Source organism: Eucyclogobius newberryi, unplaced genomic scaffold (assembly GCF_026437365.1).
Source record: "Eucyclogobius newberryi isolate DKJ021-1_F unplaced genomic scaffold, fEucNew1.0.hap1 SCAF_9, whole genome shotgun sequence".
NCBI lineage: Eukaryota > Metazoa > Chordata > Actinopteri > Gobiiformes > Gobiidae > Eucyclogobius > Eucyclogobius newberryi.
Genome location: NW_027316532.1, coordinates 10,001,738 through 10,023,237, shown reverse-complemented (window position 1 = coordinate 10,023,237; position 21,500 = coordinate 10,001,738). Strand labels below are relative to the sequence as shown.

At 40.1% G+C, this 21,500-nt stretch overlaps 2 protein-coding genes across 2 annotated transcripts in view; one reads left to right on the top strand and one right to left on the bottom strand.

Moving 5' to 3' along the window:
* lpp (LIM domain containing preferred translocation partner in lipoma) overlaps positions 1–21,500 on the top strand; it is a 366,579-nt gene that overhangs the window by 55,189 nt on the left and 289,890 nt on the right. The gene's annotated exons all lie outside the window — the stretch shown is intronic.
* dpt (dermatopontin) overlaps positions 20,679–21,500 on the bottom strand; it is a 268,440-nt gene continuing 267,618 nt past the window's right edge. The window contains exon 5 of the transcript XR_011925972.1: positions 20,679–20,691. The gene's annotated coding sequence lies outside the window, so the exon portion shown is untranslated. The remainder of the gene's footprint in view (positions 20,692–21,500) is intronic.

Below are 21,500 nucleotides of genomic sequence, written 5' to 3'. Positions count from 1 at the left end.
AGTAGAGGAGTAGAGGAGTAGAGGAGTAGAGGAGTAGAGGAGTAGAGGAGTAGAGGAGTAGAGGAGGAGTGGAGGAGTGGAGGAGTCCTTCCTTTGTACTTCCTCTGTCCTAACCTAACCCTAACCCTAAACCCTAACCCTAACCCTCTGTCCTTCTTCTGTCCTTCTTCTGTCCCTCCTCTGTCCTTCATCTGTCCCTCCTCTGTCCTTCATCTGTCCCTCCTCTATCCTTCCTCTGTCCCTCCTCTCTCCTTCATCTGTCCCTCCTCTCTCCTTCATCTATCCCTCCTCTCTCCTTCATCTGTCCCTCCTCTGTCCTTCATCTGTCCCTCCTCTGTCCTTCCTCTGTCGCTCAGCGCACACTTAAGCCCTGGTTCCCTTCGTGCTCGTCCCCTCCTTCTCTTTTTGAGTCTAACTTTTAAACTTGCTCCGCTTCTGACCGCATATTTGGCAATATAAAGCATATCTGAAGAATAGAGAGAGAGAAGAGAATGCACGTGCAGTTGCTTCCTTTCCGCTTTGATCTCATGGACTTTTCGTGTTTAAATGTAAGACATAAACGCAGCAGCCTGTGTGTGACAGTCGTGGACCCACGGTGGTAAAAGTGATCCACAGGGACCAGAAGTAACGTGAGTGCGTCTTCTCCTTGAAGCGCCTCATTCATTGAAGTGCCAAAATGTCACCTCTCCCACTGCAGACAGGTGACTGACCTGCCCTGTCCCTCTGCAGACAGGTGTCTGACCTGCCCTGTCCCTCTGCAGACAGGTGTCTGACCTGCCCTGTCCCTCTGCAGACAGGTGTCTGACCTGCCCTGTCCCTCTGCAGACAGGTGACTGACCTGCCCTGTCTGTTCGGAGAGGCTCATATATCTATAGAGCTGTAAGACTCTGCTGTGCCATTTCTTCATATCTTCAAAGCACAAAGAAAGACACTGAGTGTTATTTAGCCTATTTCTAATCATGTATTAAAGGGTTCAGATTAAGGATTTTCACTTGTATAGCGGTGCTGCTAAACAATCCGTTAATTTTTTCAAATTTGTACAGCAATTTGATAATTGCATAGCAAAACATGAAAGTGACTAACAATCAATATTTTCCATTGATATAACACGATTATTTATTTAAAATGTATTTGTAAACATTCTATTTTTAAAAAAACTCTTAACAAATTAACTTTTAAACACTTTTTAAACATTTTTTTTTCAAATAAAACAGAAAACTTTCAAATAAAATTAGTTATTGAACAAATTAATCAACACAAAGTCAGATGGCCTTATATACAACTTTCTTCCATATCATCATCAATCAGATGACTATTTGCAGGAGTCTCATTTACATTTTAATTAGGCCCGAGCGCCACAAGCTGGCGAGAGGCCTATTAATCTCGTAAGGCCGTGCGAAGCACGGCTGCGAAAGTGCGCACGTAGTGCGCACGAAATCGAGCGCGAAGCGCTCGCCCACTTCCAAACACTCACTAACGCACTCCTTCACTCATGCACGCCCCGTGCATACTAATTAGTAGTAGGAAAATGGAACATTACCGTTGTAAACGGGTGAAGCCCGTGCAAAAGTGCGCACTAAACGAGCACTTTACATTCCCCATATAAAGCACTCATTTGCGCCAAGTAGCTCATGAATACGTTCCCCATCTCTTGCATGTTCCGTGCATATAAGCATGTAATGCAAAAATTGAACATTATTACTGTATAGAGGGCCAAAAACACAAAGTGGGCGGAGCCCACTCAAAATTAACGAAAGTACCCGTCAGTGACCAGGGACCCACACCATGAGGTAGGAAAGCGCGAGCGCTTTTCGAAAATGTATAGTTTATGATATTTGAAAAATGGGAAACATTGTTTTCGCATCGGAATATTATTCTTCTTTCTTTCTTCTCGGGACCAACCCCCCTATTTTTCACCCAGTGAACATTGACGAAAAGTCACAAAAATTTGCACACCTCTAAAAATCGTGCCTCTCTACATTCTGGCTATTTCCCTTTTCTAAAATAAAAAAAATTGGCGCGTCAGCGCCCCCAAATGTACCAAAAATGCATTGAGAGATGGGAAATGACCCAAAAAAAATCTGATCGTAGAATCATGAAATTTGGCGCAGAGGTAGATAGTGACAAGAGAAGTAAAAAATATTATTACGGCAACGCCGTCCGCCCAACCAAATGTCGGCCATATTGCTTCAAAAATGGCTAAACATCGTCTCGGCTCCGTCTGCACATTCGGAGCCGTGTAATTCGCTGCGCCCAAAATACGCATCTGATTGTTAAAAAACAGGTTTTGTCACTTGGCAGTGTAAATATGAGTATTTTGGCATGTGAATGATCTGCAAAGACTTTTGCGTTTAGGAGCTATTGACCTCGGAAGTCTGAATCTGACGCTAACTTTACCGTTAGGGTCCCACTTTCTGACTCTGATCTGAGACAGCAGCGGGACTCGTCATGTCAACACAGCGTCCTACATGTGTCACGCCGTTATTAACGATCGATTGACGAGTGATCAGTACTTTTAGGCGCTATGGTTATAATTGAACACGCATTTTTGTATCGCAAAAGCTGAGATCTATCTATCTATCTATATATATATCTATATATCGAGAGATCGAGAGATCGATACTATTCTAATCATCACTAATATGTGATTACCGGTATATAGTTTTAAATTGTATTGTTTTATTTATCATACATTATAATTTCTCGAGGCTGTGGGGGGGCCTGGATATTTTTGCGCCAGAAAAAGTTTGATAAGCTCTGGTTTAGTCGTTTTTTACTTCTCTACAAACGTTCTGTAATGCCTATGATCCATGTATTGGTTATACATTTTCTGTAAAAATAGATTGTCTTCATAAATTGTTTGGCAAGCATAGTTTTGATAGAAATGATCCATATGTTTGTGTACGTTGGCTGCTGGGCTCTGCATGTCGCCTGTTTTTGCTTTTATTTATTCATTCAGGAGGATGCTAAATTATTGAATGGACCCAAGTCGTTTAATGTTGGCTCATATGCTGTTGGATTTACATGACCTGACCTATAATGTCAGATTTCATGTTGAGATGAAGTAGGCTCATTGTGGGTCGTAGGACGTCCAAAGAAAACTAAACAAACCCAGTCGGGAGATGAGGGCACTTTGCAGGGGAAGTGTGCATCGTGGTCGGATAAACAAAGACAGCGCTTTGGTTTGGTTTGGTTTAGAAACAGGCCGGTTCTTTTTGGTGAGGGACATAATTGTACCAAAGTGAACATTACTGCACCACTCACCAACACAGCTGTAGTTCTCACATCATTCATTCAACACATGAATGAAGACCCAGTGATTTTAGCTCAGCCACTGTTGAGGTCTAGGAAGGATGCAAACGTCTGTTATTATGGGCTTCACATACTGTATTTTAGAAGTATATACTTGTGAGTAATACACTGTGTATAGATTCTTTACAGTTCGCTTGGATTTCTTGCATCTAAAAAGGCGCCACATTAAAGCAGTTGGCATTACAGTACATTTTCGTTTAACAGATTTACATCCTGCACCAGAATTATAGTATAATATATGTAATATATGTAAGTACTGGCCTCAGACAAACCAGGGCCTCAGCAATTATGGTATGTTTATGCTACATTGTTCCCATAGGGATATTTGTCCCACAAACGTCTGCCGAGTTATGTTATAAGTCAAATCTGTGAAAAAATGAATAAACCTAGAAAGGTTTGCGCAGTATCACATTTAAATATCTGTGTAGTCTGTAAATATAGTATGTCTGGAGTGGCATTACACAGGAAAACTGTGTACACAATATTACATTACTGCAGTTTCTAAGTTTGCCTGTTCTAAACTTTCCAGCAACGGCTGGAGTTATAAAGTTGCATCCATATAATTACATATGTTTGGGTCATCATTTATGAACTCTTTGAAAACAACAAGTGTCTGTCTGTTTTTGAGCAGCTGACCCATCGCTCTGGCAAACAAAAGATTCTGTGAAGGTCAAGGCATATTTACACTCTGAAGGTTTGTGGCTTTGACACAAGAGTCGCTCATCAACGCTCCTATTGATGCTTTACTATTCACTATTGTTCATTTTGAAGACTAGAAACCTCTTTTTGTATGAGATGATTGTCCTGTATCTCTGGTTCCAGGAGCAGTACCTGACCATGGCCTCTATTGCTCTCCATGTGAATGTAGCTTTTCTTTCAAACTCTTTTATACTGTATCCAGAAAACATACATGCAAAGTGACATCGCGTCAAGATAAATACTTTTTAGGAAATGCGAGGGAATTGTTCCTAAATAAAATATAGATTAAGTGCACAAGTTTGCGTCCACTATAGGCTAAAGTGAAGAGTTTGAAAGCTTTTGTCCACAGAGTGTGAATTATTGATAGCACCTGTTTGGCTAACCGGTGTAAGTGAACTATGTAGTTTACCTGTCGGGTCAGAGTGCACTTATTTCTGCGGTACCTGTATGTAAGTACGCACATGCACATGTTTAAAGCATGAGCTCTAACATATCAGACTGTGAGCAGACTTGACCTGCTGCTCACCCCGGGCCAATCCGGGCGCTCCTCCTCCAGCTCCTGGACCCTGCTGCGTGCAGCATGTTTACTGTATATACTGAGTGTCTATGTTGTTTGTGAAAAAACAAAGACACTTAGTGTGAAAAGACCACAAAAAAGTAGCAGGTTAAAATATAGTATTCACAAAAATCTTGCATATGTCTGCTCCTTTTTTAAATTTTCAAGTTTATTGTAAATTATTATTATTTTTTAGATAAAAGTCTATTGTTATTTCGGCCCAGTCCTTATGAGTTCAGTCTGCGTCATCCTCTTGCAGGTGAAAGTACCCTCCTAGGGTATCCATCGTGTCCATGGCAGAAGTTATGAATCCCAAATACATATTTTTAAACTCATGTGGAATGTTGTTGAAAATAGTATTGCTTTATTTGATCTGGTCAGTATTTATGTATAATAGGGTAACCCCAACTACAGTTTTCCCAGCAAGTATTTCCTTGTGAATAGTGCTCACTTTTACATGGAGTTATACAACATCGAGATGCTTTTTCCCCCTTCTCCATTGATTTTTATTTGTTAATTTATTTATTTATTTAAATTGATAACATTAGCTGAAATCCATGCAATCAGCTAGTTTCCAGTCCATTGTAATTAAAAACAGATTTGATCTAATTTCAACCCTGCAAATACAATAACGTAGTAAGTTGTCAATCATTCCATTGAAGGATATTCCAGGACCAATTTCACACGTCTTTGAAAATGATGCATTTGAGTCCATAGTAGTGAACTGTGCACATTGAAATAGCACATTTTACAAGGCAATAAACAGTGTTGTGATCTGTACAGGACCAACTACTGTCAATGACCGGACCAGGGGCCTCATTTATAAAAGAGGGCGTTAAATTGTACTTTTTAATTGTGCTTAATACTGGAAAGGAAAAAATTCACGGCTGCAAGACAATTTATAAAAACCTGCGCAGCACCTCTGTACGCACTTCCGTCTTCCTAATCCCACCCCACCTTACATCTGCGCCAATTCCTCATAAGTTTCTGCCCGGAGCCCGCCTTGAGGCCTGATGGTGCCGAATGTGCACGGATCAGACCGTAGCCTACACTGCCTTGCGTCATAATGTCATAATCCCCTGTGCACAAAGTGATCAATCTAAGGCCTCAATCGTAATAATGTAAGAGTGAAACCCCAGACTGAACAACAGCTCTGAATGACCCCGTGCGTCAGCTAAGAGCAGAGGGGGAGGATTCCTTCAAACTATCTACACTTTTCATTTGATCTTCTTTTACGGAGTGTACATTTCTGTGTGTGTGTGTGTGTGTGTGTGTGTGTAAGTGTAACTTTGTGTGTGTGTGTGTGTGTGTGTAAGTGTAACTTTGTGTGTGTGTGTGTGTGTGTAACTTTGTGTGTGTGTGTGTAACTTTGTGTGTGTGTGTAAGTGTAACTTTGTGTGTGTGTGTGTGTGTGTAAGTGTAACTTTGTGTGTGTGTGTGTTGTTTGTGCGGCACATGCAGCGCTCTCAGTTGATGTTGATTCTAGCTGATTAACTCGGGTTGACCTTTTCCCCTCGGCAGCTGCTGCTGTCAGTCTATACATTATTCTACACAGAGTCCAGGTCTCTGCTGCTTCTGATCTTCCGCTTGTATAAACGGAGAAATAAGGCACATGATTTACTGCTTTCTGCGCTCAAGCAATTACGGTGCAGCTCCAGAATCAATAGGCCTCCTCCGCGCCCCTCTGCAGCAGACAGGGACTCGGCGCTACATTTGGACTGAGGCCCAAAATCCAACTCATTCATAAACCAGAGCGGCTCTTCTTCACACACATCAAAACAGTTTAGTTTGCTTTAGTGCTTTCCTCTGTGGGACAACAGCGGCTAATGAAATGTGAGCGTTATGTAATCCCCATTTGTTCTTTCTGCGCTTCATCTTACATGCCATTTGTAATTTGACACACTTAACTAAGTCTGTTTATCCTGCGACTGCAAAATCAACTCCGACCACATCATCAGCGCATTGGAGCAGCCTCAGTTTATTCACACAAACCCTTTAAATCACTTCCTTTAACATTTTTTTTCTCTGATTTCTCTTTAAATTAGTTCAATCTCCCTGAGAGAAATGTTGGATGTACGTTTCTGTTGTAAACATCCAATTAAGACGATTTAACTTTTTTTTCAATCAATAAAGTAATTGAAGTAAAATCTTTTTTACCCCCAGTACGTACAGTATATATTGTAAAAATAACTCTTAGAGTGAAAATGTGTCCATTGTGCGCTGGCTGCATCTAGTTAGAGTGTACTCTGGCTCTCTGCAAGTTGTGAAAAATGCTTATAAAGTCATCACAATTAATAATTTAGATACTAGGAATGAATTTGATAAGTGAGCAACAGATGTGGACGCTCCAAACTGTTTAAAATTAACTATTTTTTAAGACTGGCTCTGGAAGAAGCTATTTTGTCTATGCACAGCAGATCAACTGCACTGAAACTCTAAATACAAAGACTGTGACATGCATTAAAATACTATCATTACATTTGTGTTGATCACTTTTAATCCTTCACTTCACTCAAACAGAATCGAGGCACTTGCTCAGCTTCCATCCTGTTACAGCTTGTCTGAGCGCTCCGGAGCCAGCAAGCTAATTGGGGACACTTCCTTATTTGACATAGCCTCTCTCGACTCTCCAGGCATTTCAGACCTCGCCACTGTTTTAATATTTATCAAGTCTTTTTGTCTTCTAATTCTCCGCCTGGCGTGACGATGAGCGTGCCGTTCAGGTTTGCTTCAGTGCGGCTGGAGCGGCTCGGCTAATGCGCAGCGCAGGCTTGTCTGACTGCATCAGATCTGTTGTGGGGGAGTTAACAAGCCGACTCGGATAAATGTCAAAATAGTGCGTTCATCAAGAGGCTAGCATCTGTAGCTCTGCACTGGAGAAACACACCAGGATAGACCACCGTGACCTCTCGTTCACACTCACCACTGCTGCGATCGCGGCTGCTGGGGTTTCGAGTAATCAAATACACGAATACTGCTGCAGTGAGTAGTTGGTTTTTCTAGTTTTGTATCAGCTTTGATGATCTTGAAACGCTTACTTTGAATGCCAGTGTTCAAAATCTATAGAATTATAAATGTAGAATGTGATAAAAGCACAGATACAAGCGTGAAAAATATTCAAGTTAAAGGCAAGGCAAGTTCAGTTTATTTGTAGAGCACATTTCATACACAAAACAATTCAAAGTTCTTCACACAGCAGGAAAAATGCATTAAAATCACAAAGAAATTACAGAACCAGAAATACAATAAAATTAACTAGATAAAAAATAAATCCAAATTTATCGACCACATTGGCAGGCATTCCAGACACGAGGTGTAGGGTACTACCTCAAAATAGTCCCAGATACATCTTTTAGTATTTAAAATGTCAAAAATAAAAAATAAAAAAATAAAATAAAGGGTAATGTGTAAATAAATTAAGACATAAAAGAAAAGAATGCAAAAATCCTTTCAGTCATATGCACGGCTAAACAAAACTGTTTTTAGATTAGATGTGAACATTGTCAGAGTAGAACCTGTCTCACATCTTCAGGAAGAATGTTCCAGATTTTAGCTGCATAAAACTGAAACACAGATTCCCCAGTAAAGTAGGCCGATCAAATAATAAATTTACTTTTAGAGTAAAAAAGTAAAGGTATTTCACATACAATTTTACTTTTTAAAGCTTCAGAAAAAAGTAGTTATCTTGATAAAGAATTGTATTGGTCAAAGGAGAGAACTGAACCAATAATAAAATGTGTCTAGTCATTTTTATTTCTTGAACTCAAGCTCTTTAGGCAGGATATCACTGTGGCCATTTCTCTCAAACACTACAGAAAAGTTCTTTACTTTTCAGTCCAGTTCAAAAATGTAGTTGAGTAGAATGTACGGGGTGTACATTCTGCTTTCAAATGTAGTGAAGTAAAAGTAAAAAGCTAAAAATACCTACTTATTTTACAATACAATAGAATAGAATAGATGTGGCTGTAATAACATACCAGATATGAAGCCAATCTTAAATGTCTCTTGAGGCATAAAACAATAAAACACATTATCTGCTACAGCCCCTTATTTCTAAACCTTCTGTATTTGAAGAGTTCCTCTACAAACCCGCTGCAGTGAGTGAGTTTCCTGTGTTTTTCATCCACAAACAAAAGTAAATAGTGACATTGGTGTCCCAGCTGAACTGTAATGCGCTCCCTCCATTAGAGCTGCCCTCAGGTCTGATCCCACTTAACGTGTGTGATAAGATTTAAGCTGAAATTAAAAAGCTCCTCCTGTCTGCCTCTCGCACGCCGCTAAACCGTAATGTGCAGCCTAATTAATAAAATATTCACCGCTGCCGAAAAGATTTCCACTTTCTCTAAACGTGTACTTGTCTTACAGAGGTGTGTGTTGGTGAATGTGTGTAGATGTAGAAGAAGCAGAGGCATTCAAAAGTCACTCTGAGCCTTCTGGCAACAGGAGAACTTTAGGGAGAACAGATTCTTTCACACAGTCTCTCTGCAAATCACAGTTTAGACGTAAAGCGGCAGAGCTGGATTTGAATGGAACCAATGCGCTCAAAATGAATAGAAGCAAATAGGCCACGAGTGCTCAATGGCTCTAGAAAAATAGTCTGATAAAACCAGGAGCTCTTTGAGGTTGTGGGCAAAAACAATTCTTAAGAAAAGAGGTCCTAGATAAGTCTGGTGACTGGCTCTCAAATGAATCCTGGAGTTCCTCTCACTATGGTATTCAATACATGGCTGATGTAGAATAGGTACAGTATAATTATGTTATGGCAACTAGGGAAGTTATTCAATAATTGTGAATATAAAATGTTATATTGTGACATTCCTAATGGCATCATATGGGACCTGTGACATATCACTATTCAAAACAAACAAACAAAAAGTTTATTATATATATATATATATATATATATATATATATATATATATATATGAAAAGTAATAAGCCTGTTTTGATAATGTAGAGAGTAAAAAGTATAGCCATTTATGTTCAAAAGGTCAAAGTGAATTGTTGACAGAAATCTTAAGGTACTTAAGTGCATTCACCTCCGAAAGTAAATTATTGGCTTATATTTCGACCATAGTATTTTCAGTGGTGCTAACTAACGTAGGCCCAAACCCGATTGTTATGGCATGTAAATGTGTTGTTTGCAGCGCCGTTCGCTCGCCTGCGTGTGGCGTTCCATGGACATTGATGGACTTATTTACTTGTCTAAGGATTGCGTGTATGCATATGTGTGTTTGTGTGCATGATCTGCACGTGACTGTGTGGGTTGTTTGGTAGTCAGGCCAGGGTGTTGTGGGGCGGTTGTGTGGGATGTGGGAATGTTTTTAATGCACTTTAAAGCACTTTGTGTTACATTGAATGTATGAAAAGCACTTTATAAATAAAGTTTGATTGATTGCACACTACAATTTCAGGTTGTGAATGGGCTTGGACCTTTTGATAAGCTGCCAGACAAAGTCGTGCTCAGGTTGAATTCTGTTGGGCTAACTTTTAGGGAACAGTTACAGCTTTAGTGCTAAAAGCAAAGTTCCTTATGTCATTGAATACTTTTCATATTTTTCATTTTGGCCTTTCAATTTCACATCTTGGATGATAAACATCCTACATTATTTCTGCTTTTGCAATAAAACCTCAGAGTATTAGACTTTGTTTCTCCATCTGTCAGCCTTAGTTAGATCTTCTAGGTCTGTCTGACTGTGCTCTGTGTCATGCAGCCTGATGTGGATGTGATCAGATGTCGTGTCCACTCCGGACATTGGGCCGTATTGATGTGTGTTGACAGTTTAGCTGTGGTTTAGTGTTCGGGACATGGCTGAAATGAACTCCTTACACCTGCCCTGAGGAGCTTCAGATCACACTGGGCATCGTACCATCCCTCTCCCCTTTGAGAGCTACGTCATGAGGTCAACATAAAGAACCAAGAAGGTGTGTGGAGCATGAAAAGCTGCTTTTTGTGGCTCTGAAGCCACAAGAACAACAGCTGTTCAGTAAAAACACCCGGAAAACGGACAACAAAGAGCACATGCATCAATCACTGCTGTGCTCAATTTTATGAGAAGTATTTCAACAGTTTAAAGTTTACAGTCAATGTTTTCATGATTGTACAGGAGTGAAATTGCTGCTGCTGTTGAATAAATTACTGGAGTAAACCTGTTCGTGTTGACTCATAAAAGACGGAAATCTACGGGAGACGAGAGATGCGATGCGATCCGTTGCGCTAATAAACAAACGCACGTTTGTGTTGTATCATTCCTCATGAGGGAGTGCGCATGCGCACTTCCGCTTGCGTTCTCAAATCTCCGAAAAAATCGTCCATTGCGCCTTTAAGTTGTGTTTCTGTAAAAGTAAACAAATGTACACAAAGCGGCATTAAACTCATGATAACATCAATCTGGCACTTTATAGGGGTTTTGGCGCTGTAGGAACCTTTTTCAGTTTGGATGGAGCCTTGTTCTATCTCCAGCTCCTTTCCATTCTATCCTATTTTCCACCATCTATTCTCTTTTTCCTCTCCTTCTCTGTCCTTTCCAATCTCCCTTCCTCCTTTTTTATCCTTCCAGTCTCATCCTTTACTATCTCCTTTCTTCTCATTACTCCTACATCCTCTTCCACTGAGACTGTCTATCCAGTAATCTTCTGAGGCCATCACTCTTCCATTGCAAGGTAAAACCCTTCAGGTGTTCCCATATGATTACACTAATCTGTTGATAAGTTTAGACAGAACCTGGGGTACAGTACATTACACTTTTTTGGAAATGTATTACATGGTCCAGAATATATACCATTTACCATTGTTTTTCTTTATCTGGAACAGTTTGATTGAGCATTTATCATTTCTTGTTATGTTTCTTCACCGTTCAAACAATCCAATGACATTTTTTTTTTTAAACATTTGAATAGGTTGGAATCAAAAATATATAAACTTACTTTTAGTTACTTTGCAGTTTTTTTTTTCAAGTCCAGTGCTCAGTAAGAATGTTTTAGCTAATATTCAGTTTATCTTTCAGAAACTTTCTCTAACCCATCCTTTCTGCCCTTTTTGTCATTTCGGCTCTTTTCATCTGCTTCCAGTCTCTTGACCCTGGTTTATGGAACCAAAATTATAACAAAATAAGACAAACATCTTCACATAAGCTTGGCACATGGAGCTTTCTACTTTGGGGAACGGCTACCTGATCATTCAAGCTTCCCTTTTTTGTCAAATATCTCAAAGAGTCATTTAAATATCTAAAATAAAAAAAACTATAATATACCTAAAAGTCTATTTTCAAGCTCATAGCATTCCTTTACTGTCTTTTACCACCTAAAAGGATGTAGGTTGTCTATTGTACTGGTGTAATTGGATCCGATCAAGCGGATGTGAAGCAATAGTGTTTCGTACTCTTTCAGTGTGACCTTGGTTTCTTGTGTTTGTCTTCTTCACTTTGTCCAACGATGGAGCTTTTGTAATAGCTTGTATGTGTTCATTTAAAAATACATTTCTTTTTCGTTGTTAATGTCAGGAATGATAGCTTTACTGGCTTGACACCGGTTGGCTTGACACAGACTTTTATTCCACCACTAAAGTTCAAAACGTCAAGTTTCAGGTACATTTTTCTTCACAGCTTTTGGTCGATTTGATGGTTTTCTTTTGTGTATTCTGGTCGTCTATAACATAATGAAAGAATAAGGATACTTCTGATGTTTCACTGGTTTCAATTATATTTTTGTGAAGTAGTTCTTCAATTTATTTTCCAATAAGTTTCAGTGAAAGCAAAAGTGGTCCATGAGTATCATCTTGACATCTTTTTTACAGTCGACAAATAATACTGTATCAACCATAAAGTTTTGAGTCTTTATTAAAAGAGCTTGTGCTTAGCGAGTGAGTGTTGCATTGTAACATGATATTTACACAGAAATATGGTTTGCGGTAGTGACACAGGGGTCAGGTCTGGCCAAGAAAGTTTAATTTCAATGCGGCAGGTTCAAAACCTGCAGACCGCCGTATATTGCATGTCGGCGCTCCACGTGTGTCTTTGCGTTTCACCGCATCTAGATTCACTTCCTCATTAGACTCATTTCTCCTTGAATGAGTCTGATTGTAATAAAACACACAGCATTTTGAAGCTTGAAATACAGTGACCACTGTCCACTGACACCTTGTGTGTCAATGCTTGCGCTTCCTGCTAGAGTGCCTCCCGGTGGCCGTTAGCCAGTAAGAATCTATAAATTAACCGCTCCGCTGTATGGGCTGCAAAGTTTGGGAAAAACATAGCGGCTTAAAGTCGAAAAAAGTACGGAATACGATAGAAATATGCATTATGTTGACTGAGTGCAACACATTCAACTACCTATTTATCTATTTAACGATGCAAAGTTCAGGTCAGGCCTTCATTAACTGGCACATTGACTACGACCGTCCGTAGTTATAAACCTAATTTTGAAGGAAAAGGACACTACGGCAGTATTCATAGTTGCAGTGCATTATTAAATGGCCTTGCTCACAGGTTGACAGCAACAAGTTAAAGTTAAAACAACACTGACATCCAAGTTGTTAGCATTGGGACACCACAAGGTTGTGTCAGCTTGCCTCTTTTCACACTGTATACTAATAATAATGCATGCCAGAGCAGTCATACAACCAACTATATACTATTCCGCCTTTTTAATAAAAGCACATATCATGGTCTACAAGACAGAAATTAATGGTGCAATAGTGTGAAGAACACAATCTTGCCTTGAATGCCTAAAAGATTATTTTCAACCCCAGATTAGTGGGGGACCACAGACCCGTTAACATCAGTGGGCGGGACATACAGCATGCTATAAGTATTTGGGAGTTTATTTTGACTCGCAGCTGGAGCCAGCCTGAACATTTGTATGCTCAAGAATTGGCCAGCGCTTATATTTTCTTAGAAGACTTAGAAAATATAGAAGACTAAGAAGGCTACATGGAGTGGAAAATAATTGATGTTAATGTTATGCTTACATTTACAGAGCATGCATTTAATATATTTTACTATATGGCATGTCATCATTGTTTGGAAACCTCTGTTAGACTTAATCACAGATTTTTACTTTGACCAAAAGATTGAGTAAAGTAATTATTATGGCTCATAGTTCACTCCTGCTCCTTTTTGAGGAGATTAAAAAAGTTGGTCAAGAAGGTGTCCAGCAGCAGCGGCTGGTCCATTAAGGGTGCTGGGGTGCCCCCCCCCTGTCAATATGACAAGTACGTACATTTTTTGAGTGTGTCTAAAACCATATATTTTGTTCAGAATTATCTTATATACTTATTAGATTAAATGTGTAAAAGAAGATATATATATATATATATATATATATATTTTTTTTTTTTACACATTCAAACTAACACTATATATAAAATATATATTTTGCATCACTAGCCGCCACTGGTGACCCAACCCACACTCTCCATGGCCAGTTTGAGTTGATTCCCTCAACTCAAAGGTTTAGAGTCCCAAACTGTGAACTTAACAGATTTAAACATTAATTTGTACAATTGCTGAACTTGGAAAGTGCTGTCAAAAAATAAAACTATTGATGAGGTACAGTCCAGGTGCTTTTTGCACACAGGCTAATCAATGTACAATAAAAAAATCTCCACACAGGCTTCGCAAATGTGCAATTAAAAAATTACATTTTGTTTTGGGGAAAATGTCATGGAATCAGACAATACACCGATGCTATTCCATAACACATCGAGAACACAATTCAACTTAGAATATGAAACGACACAGAAATATCAGACATTGTGTGGCAAGCTTGGGAGAAAACGCGGGGCTGCGTCAGCCAGGCCGTTGTAAGCAGCCTGCGTGATCCGCCTGCGTCTCACCCTGTTTTTTCCCATGCTGGTTGGTTTTATTAGATATTCTGGAATAGGCGGGTCACATTTCTCATTGGTCAGCTTCACATCAAGGCACTTGTTTTACAGCTGGTATTTTTCCTAGAGATCAAGCCTTGGGTAAACATTACCCAAACTCCTCTGGGCTGTCACACCCCCTCCTGGGGCAACATTCTTTACGACACCTTCACAAACAAATGCTGTCACACACCTGTTTTTCTCTTCGACTAATGATGCAGATAATATATCACTATTATGCAGATAAAATACATCACAGAAATATAATCATATTATTCACATTTTATCACAAATATGCAATAAAAACTACTTACAGGCTTATGATTAGTGATTACCAGGTCCCTGTTGTTGAATTGTGTCTTTTTTGGTCTCCTATTTTTGTTTTCAATGATGATGTTGATTCAAACACACTTGTTGGAGATGTTGTATGTGTTAAAGCATGTGACCCCTGTTCCAGGACACATTCCTCCCATAGGAGACCATAAATGATTATCTTACCTTATCTTATCTTAGTTTCTTTTGTTTCTTAGCTGTGCTTGTCTTGTTTCTGGAGTGCTGCCGTCAGCATCTGTTGACCCCAAGGTCGTTTTACAGCAGGTCCTGAGTTTTGACAGTGCCAGCTCACTGTGGAGGCTTCAGGCTCTCAATGTGATCCGTCAGTGTGGCTTAGTCAGATAAACTCCATCACCCATTTGTTTGTTATTAATGGGACAATCTAATTCCAATAATTTGTAATATTGAATATTAATGTTTTTTTTCATAGTATAGAAACGTATTTAATGAAATAAAAGACTGGAAGGTCTAATTGCTGTGGATGTGCTTCTGTAGGACCTTAAGTGCTTGGGTTACTCCAGATAATACGGGTTTGCTCGCCCAAGTGTAGCCAAAACATCCCGAAAGGACTAGCCTTTTTCATGACAGTTAAAATGTTACCGTTATCTGACCCTCATGAACCCGGAAGAGAAATATGGTCCAAGAGTCATGAAGCTAGTCCTCCTTCTTTCAGTTAAATTAAGTCGAGATAAAATTCTGTAAAACAAAATCGGTTGCCTGCGCCTTTGGTCCTGGACAATCCAACTTGGGATCCCACTTCTGACACCATTGAGTAGTGGCAATTCTGTAGGGCAATTTATTAAGAATTAAATAAGTGGTCTTGAGTCAAAAAGTTGTTTTTATGCATAATCTTCTGCAAATGTAGGTACAGTGGTTGTGCAGTGAAGGTCAGTGGGGTGATTCCAAACTGTTAAAGAATAATGGATACAAGTGAGTGCCTCAGCAGTATATGCCTTATAAATTAAGGCATATACATCAGAACTTTCATGGGGATGATTATACAAACTATATATTCACAATGATAATTTGTACTGCCATTCTCATAAATATATTGAAAAAAAGCCGGAAAGAGAAGGTAATTTTGTTGTGACGGATGAAGAAAGAGAACATGTATATGGAGTGAGCGGAGTGGCTTCTTCTATCTGAAACGACCCTGTGGAAGACAAATCCTGTGGTCATGGAAAAGATGTCAGTATGTTTGAGAAGGGTCTAATCATAGGCATCAAGCAGAAACTAATCTACTACAGATCTGAACCCCATTGAGAATCTTTGGACCTTTGGAACCTTGGGGCATACTTTTTGTCTAATGAAATGCATTACACAAACTGAACCAACAATTAAGGATTGGACTGACATTATAATTGACATTCGGGGTGAAAAAATGTATTGGAAAATTACTTATTTACCAGATTCGGGACTAAATGAGACGCTTCTCAATTTAGGATGAGGATCATTACCTATTTTGTTCTCTCTATCCGTCATGTTCTCTGCTCTATGTTTTAAAAAATAGTCCTCATGTACATTCAACTTTAATTTCACACAGTATGCGATGCCAGAAGAGCACGGTTTGGCCTGGTCCCACAGGTGACCCAGTTTCTGTCCTGCTCACCGTGTAATCGTAGTGGTTTTGTCTCCAGACCGGTCACAGAGTTCTGAGCGACTGATACGTGGACACATGCCATTGTTGGGCAGTATTTCAGTGTAGAGCGGGTTACGAGTGCACAGAGCTCATTATAGCGATGATTCAGGCTTGGAGCCGCTGCAGGAACTAAAAAAACTAAAAAAAAACAATTAGCTACTGCCGCTACAAAACCCACATTTCCTCCTTTTGTGCCCATAGCCCGCAGAGCCATCACCACTGGAGACGAACACAGGGACTTCTGCACTCACAGGCCCAGAAAATGATTTTTTGTTGCATCAGTGAGTAATACGCCCTACTTTGTATGAAGTTGTTACATCATCCTGGAAAAATTACATGCTTTTCTCCTGAAACCCACTTTATAAAGAGATTACATAAGAGAAGTTTGAACCTGTTCATCTTCATTGTCTTGAGGTGCATCCACAGCTTTCCTCTTCTCTCTGCTTATATATGTTTGACAATAAAAGATTTGAGGGACTCGTGGGCGATGCTTAAACTTCAAGCTTCAATACATCGTTGTGGCAGTAATTGTTTTGAAATGCTAAAAAACTCTCTCAGCAACGAGCATTAGGCCAACATTAGGCGGCGGGTGAGGCGCGGAGCACAGGGAGTGCGTACGGGGGAGCACGGCGCACCGCGGCCCGTGCGTGCACCGCGGCCCCTGCGCGGCCCTCGTGTGCGGCCCATGCGCACGGTGCGTTGTGATCACGGCGCGCAGTGGCCCTTGTGAGGGAGCACCCGCCCCGCTCCCCGCCCCCCGCGCATGTTTGTTTACTCAATCCACATGGTCACGGCGCGCCGTGGACCATGTGGATTGAGTAAACAAACATGCGCAACAGGTGACATTATTTGGAGAATTCATAACTTCTACTGATAAACTTACCAAAGAATGTTCAGAGATGTTCACTAGAGGTGAGCAGGGTCTATCAAGCTACTATCGTTTTATCAAGGCGTTAACATTTTATGTGAAGCCAGTCTTTCGTCTTTTGAGGGGGGGAGGGGGTCCAGAGAGAGACAAAAATAATTACATCTTTTCAGCTTCAACCCATTTTGAGATGATCCCTAACCTATACATTGTTTTCCATATCAACTGTTACTCTTCTTCTGTTTCTCAGTGAATATGAGTCAGATTCTTGTCATATTGCGCACTGCTTGAGACGTGTAGAACACCTGTGGGCTCTAAACTGACCCGAGTGTGCCCTAAACTGACCCAGCCTGTGTGCATGTTTGTTTGACTGATGTGCTGCTGCTGCTCTGTGTGAGAGAAAGAGCGACGCTCGCCTCTTTCGATCAGGGATGATAAAGACTCAAAGACGCCTGTTCCCTGTTTAATCACACGTTAATGTACCATACAGTTGTGCACGAATCCTGCTGGTTCCTTTTTTTTTTAACCAGTTTGTGTCACCGTATGCTCTCGCTTTCTCTAGTCTGGACACAACCCACAAGCATTTTATTATTATTACAGTTATCTCAGTGTATTTTTATAGCTCTTTTCCAATTTCAAGGGGCTCACTTTTCCTTTCTTCCATTGAGTGACTTTGGTTGGACCACTGGAAGCCTGGATACTATTTCAAAAAGTAAATGAATAATTTTTAAACTTAAACAAACTCAATTAGTTTTAAAATAGATTGGTCCGATAGTTCAAACTACAGCATCTGTTCTGATTGTTGTTGTGTGTTCCTCACTTCACCTGTCGGCACTCATCACCTCCTGCACATGCTACACACTCTGAAGACTAACTGCTTTGAGAACTGGGAGAACTGCAAAGTTATTTCAAATGTTAACTTGGTGTTGTGATTTGAAAGCCCTCTGGAGTCATCTCTACACGGCTGAGGCGGTGAGCCTGAATCAGAACAAAGTTTCCATCCTTAGATAACGGCCGTCTGTTCTCCCTCTCATGTGAGTACTTTAGGATGTACTTTGTGAATATTTTCATCTTTTAACTTCACCGTCTATGTGTTTAAGTAACAACAAAGACAAGTGGTTTAATAAATCATCAATAAACTGCCCATAGGATTTGAGTAAGATTGCAGTTCCTCAGACCATGGCAATTAGTTTTCTTAGTTTTCTCAGTAGTTTTTCTTAGTCTCAGTTACTAACCCAATTCTGAAAAACTGTAATGCACTTGAAATGTATGTTCAAATCTCTCAAACATAAGCAGAGTAGATCTCATGTCGGGATAGGCATAACAACAGCCTGGACTTGCACTTTGACAGGGACATGCAGGCCAAGAAAACTAGATCCAATTTAAGAGATTATTCCTAATGCATGTAATCCTGGAAAGTACAATTGAGGTGTAATTTTAGATCAGCAGAGATGATGAACTACTGTCCCTCCATCACCAGCACATGTTGTTTTGTTTTGATCTGCTTCTTTAACATAAAAGTGAAAAACTGCGAAGCTCCAATGCATTTATTTGCGCTGTAGAGAGAGAATAATTTGAGAATAACGCAGTTCCTAGTGTGTCTGGAAATCCAATGCTCAAAAGCAAATACGTTGTCACTTCTCTATGTTTGCCACAAGTGCGGTTATGTGTATGATGGACGTTTTATTAGCAATTATAGCTGTTGATTTTGGTGTGATTGTGAAATGAACATCCCTAAACGTCTCTCAGCTCCCGCTCGCTCCTTGATCAGTTGGTTTAGCTGCTGTAGACCGAGAGGACCTGTTTACTGGAGGTGATGGTGAAGAGGAGAGGGAACAGAGAGTGCATTTATGAGAATGTCTTGCAATGGAAATCGTCTTTGAGCCTTTTGACTCCACCCCCACATTTTAAATGGTTTAAAGGATCCTACGCTTTTCCCCCTCAGGTACTTATTTTATTTAGTGTAAGGCTGAGCAAAATAATATGTCTGTTTGCCGTAACCCGACCGACCCGCTATGAAACTAGCCGACTGAAAAATAAATATCAGCATTTTGCTGAAAAAACGTCAAAATCTTTTATTTTTCAATTATTTCGCCGACTCACCGACCGGTCTGTCCTGAACCACTGTGTCAAATGTTATTATCACGCTTGTTAACTTGACTTTCATCTCAAAGGACTGATAACGCACTGCGTAACACATGCGCGCCATCATTTTCAGTCTTCCACATACGTCTGTAACAAAACATCCCGTGCTTAGGAGTTGCCATATTGCCTTTAATACGTTGATTTACTATTATCGGCGCCACTGATATGTCCAGAGTAATGCCAGGCTCTGTCAGGGACTTACGCAAATCCATTCTGGGATTGAAACACGCCCAGTAGCGTCATCACAACAAACATGGCGGCGCCCGTGTCCCCCACATGTTCCCCCCGCTCGCCTTAGCTACCAAAATAAAGGATAGCGGCGTACAAAAGGTCGATTGAAATATCTTAAAATCGTCAGATTTAGTCTCCCGATCCGGGTTGATAGAGATGTTTTCCGTCATTGACTGTTGAAGACTGACCCCTGGTGGTCACTCCGACTTAGGGTTGCCAACTACCTCAACCCCAAATGAGGGACACTTTCTTCCAGGCGCGCCGCGCGCGCCAACAGCTGACCAACAATAATGGAACTTGCAAGGTTTCATTAGCCATACCATAAACCTACTAATTTCAGTGTATCTTTGGCAAACCACTTCTGTACTTGCTTGGATGTATTGTTCATGGGAATAGTGAAGACAATTATTACAAGTTTCTCTCAAATGCCATGTTAGCATTAGACTATAACCATATGCTGCAGACACTGAAAAGCTTTAGGCCTAAACCAACCATTGTCAAACTAATTTATCCCAGTTCTGAGCAAAACATGGGAGGCCATATCATATTGAAGGGGGAAAAAGACAGACATTTATGCAAGTTATATATTAACATTTTATTATAACTCTGACATTTAAGCTTTTAAAAAACATGTCATTTAACGGGTGCAGAACTTTTTGTTATTATCCATCTGTCTTCAGTTTTTCTCTCCTACATAAATTGTATTGGTGTTGCTCTCCTGACCTGTTTCTGTTGTTTCTTACACTGTATTGTCTTCTTGACTGTGTTATCCTCAGTTGTCTGTGTATTTGCTGTCTGTTTCATGGACCTCCTCTTACCCTGCAGTAAATTACAGAAACAAATCATTCTTAGTTGAGAAATACTGCCCCAAACCTATGAGGTTATGTGTGGGGCATAAATAAGAATTTTAAATTAACAAAGTCAAAACTGTTCACCTCGGTTTAAACACGCTTTACCTTCTGTTTCCCTCTCTGGATATGAATAATACTTGATCTTGAGCTGGCGGTGGCAGTCAGAGAACGAGGACAGGCCAGGTATTTCAATTAAATCTAACCTTGGATGAGCGCGCAGCAGCCGCTGTTCGACTGCTGCGCGCTGATTGGCTGAGACGCGCGTCTGTCACGGTAATTCCAGGAAGTAGTGCTTCGAGAGGCGCGTGGTAAATGTATGCGTAGCGCGTTTGCAGCGATCCATGGTTTGCAGTAGCCAATTATTGGCCGGCGGGGCTGGGATTGGAATATCACATCGCCCATAATTCGGGACGTCCCGGGCAATCCGGGACGGTTGGCAACCCTACTCCGACTCAAAAAAAGACAAAATTTGGATATTTTTTTTTTGCCTTCAAAGTGAAAAAAATAAGAATTTGCCTAACGACCGAGCCAGATGAAAAATGTTGACTCGGGTTACAGCAAACAGACAATTTATTTTGGGGTAGCCTAAACCATATTCTAATAGAAACATGTCTTTTGACTTCCTGTTCAAAACTGATAACCTTGACATGGACAGGTGACATTTTATGTGTCTGTCACTCGGTGTCTTCTGCTAATATATATAAATATTCTAAACTAATTACAGGGATTTGCGGCAAATGTGAATGGGCTGTAAAATGATCTCCTTCTACCCTTTCAAAAATGCAATATGTTTATTTAAATCAGTTTTTATTTCTTATTATAAACAAACTGCTTAATATTCAAATTAAGCTTCTCTTAAAAACATGTTTTGATGAATTTCCCATCACTTTTTAGACGCCATACCTGCTACTTTGTCATTGTTCTGAGTGTGCAAAGCTGTTTCAATATTTTGACAGAATCCAACAAGAACAAAGCCTATTTTTCTCAGAAGACAGAGATGATTAGTC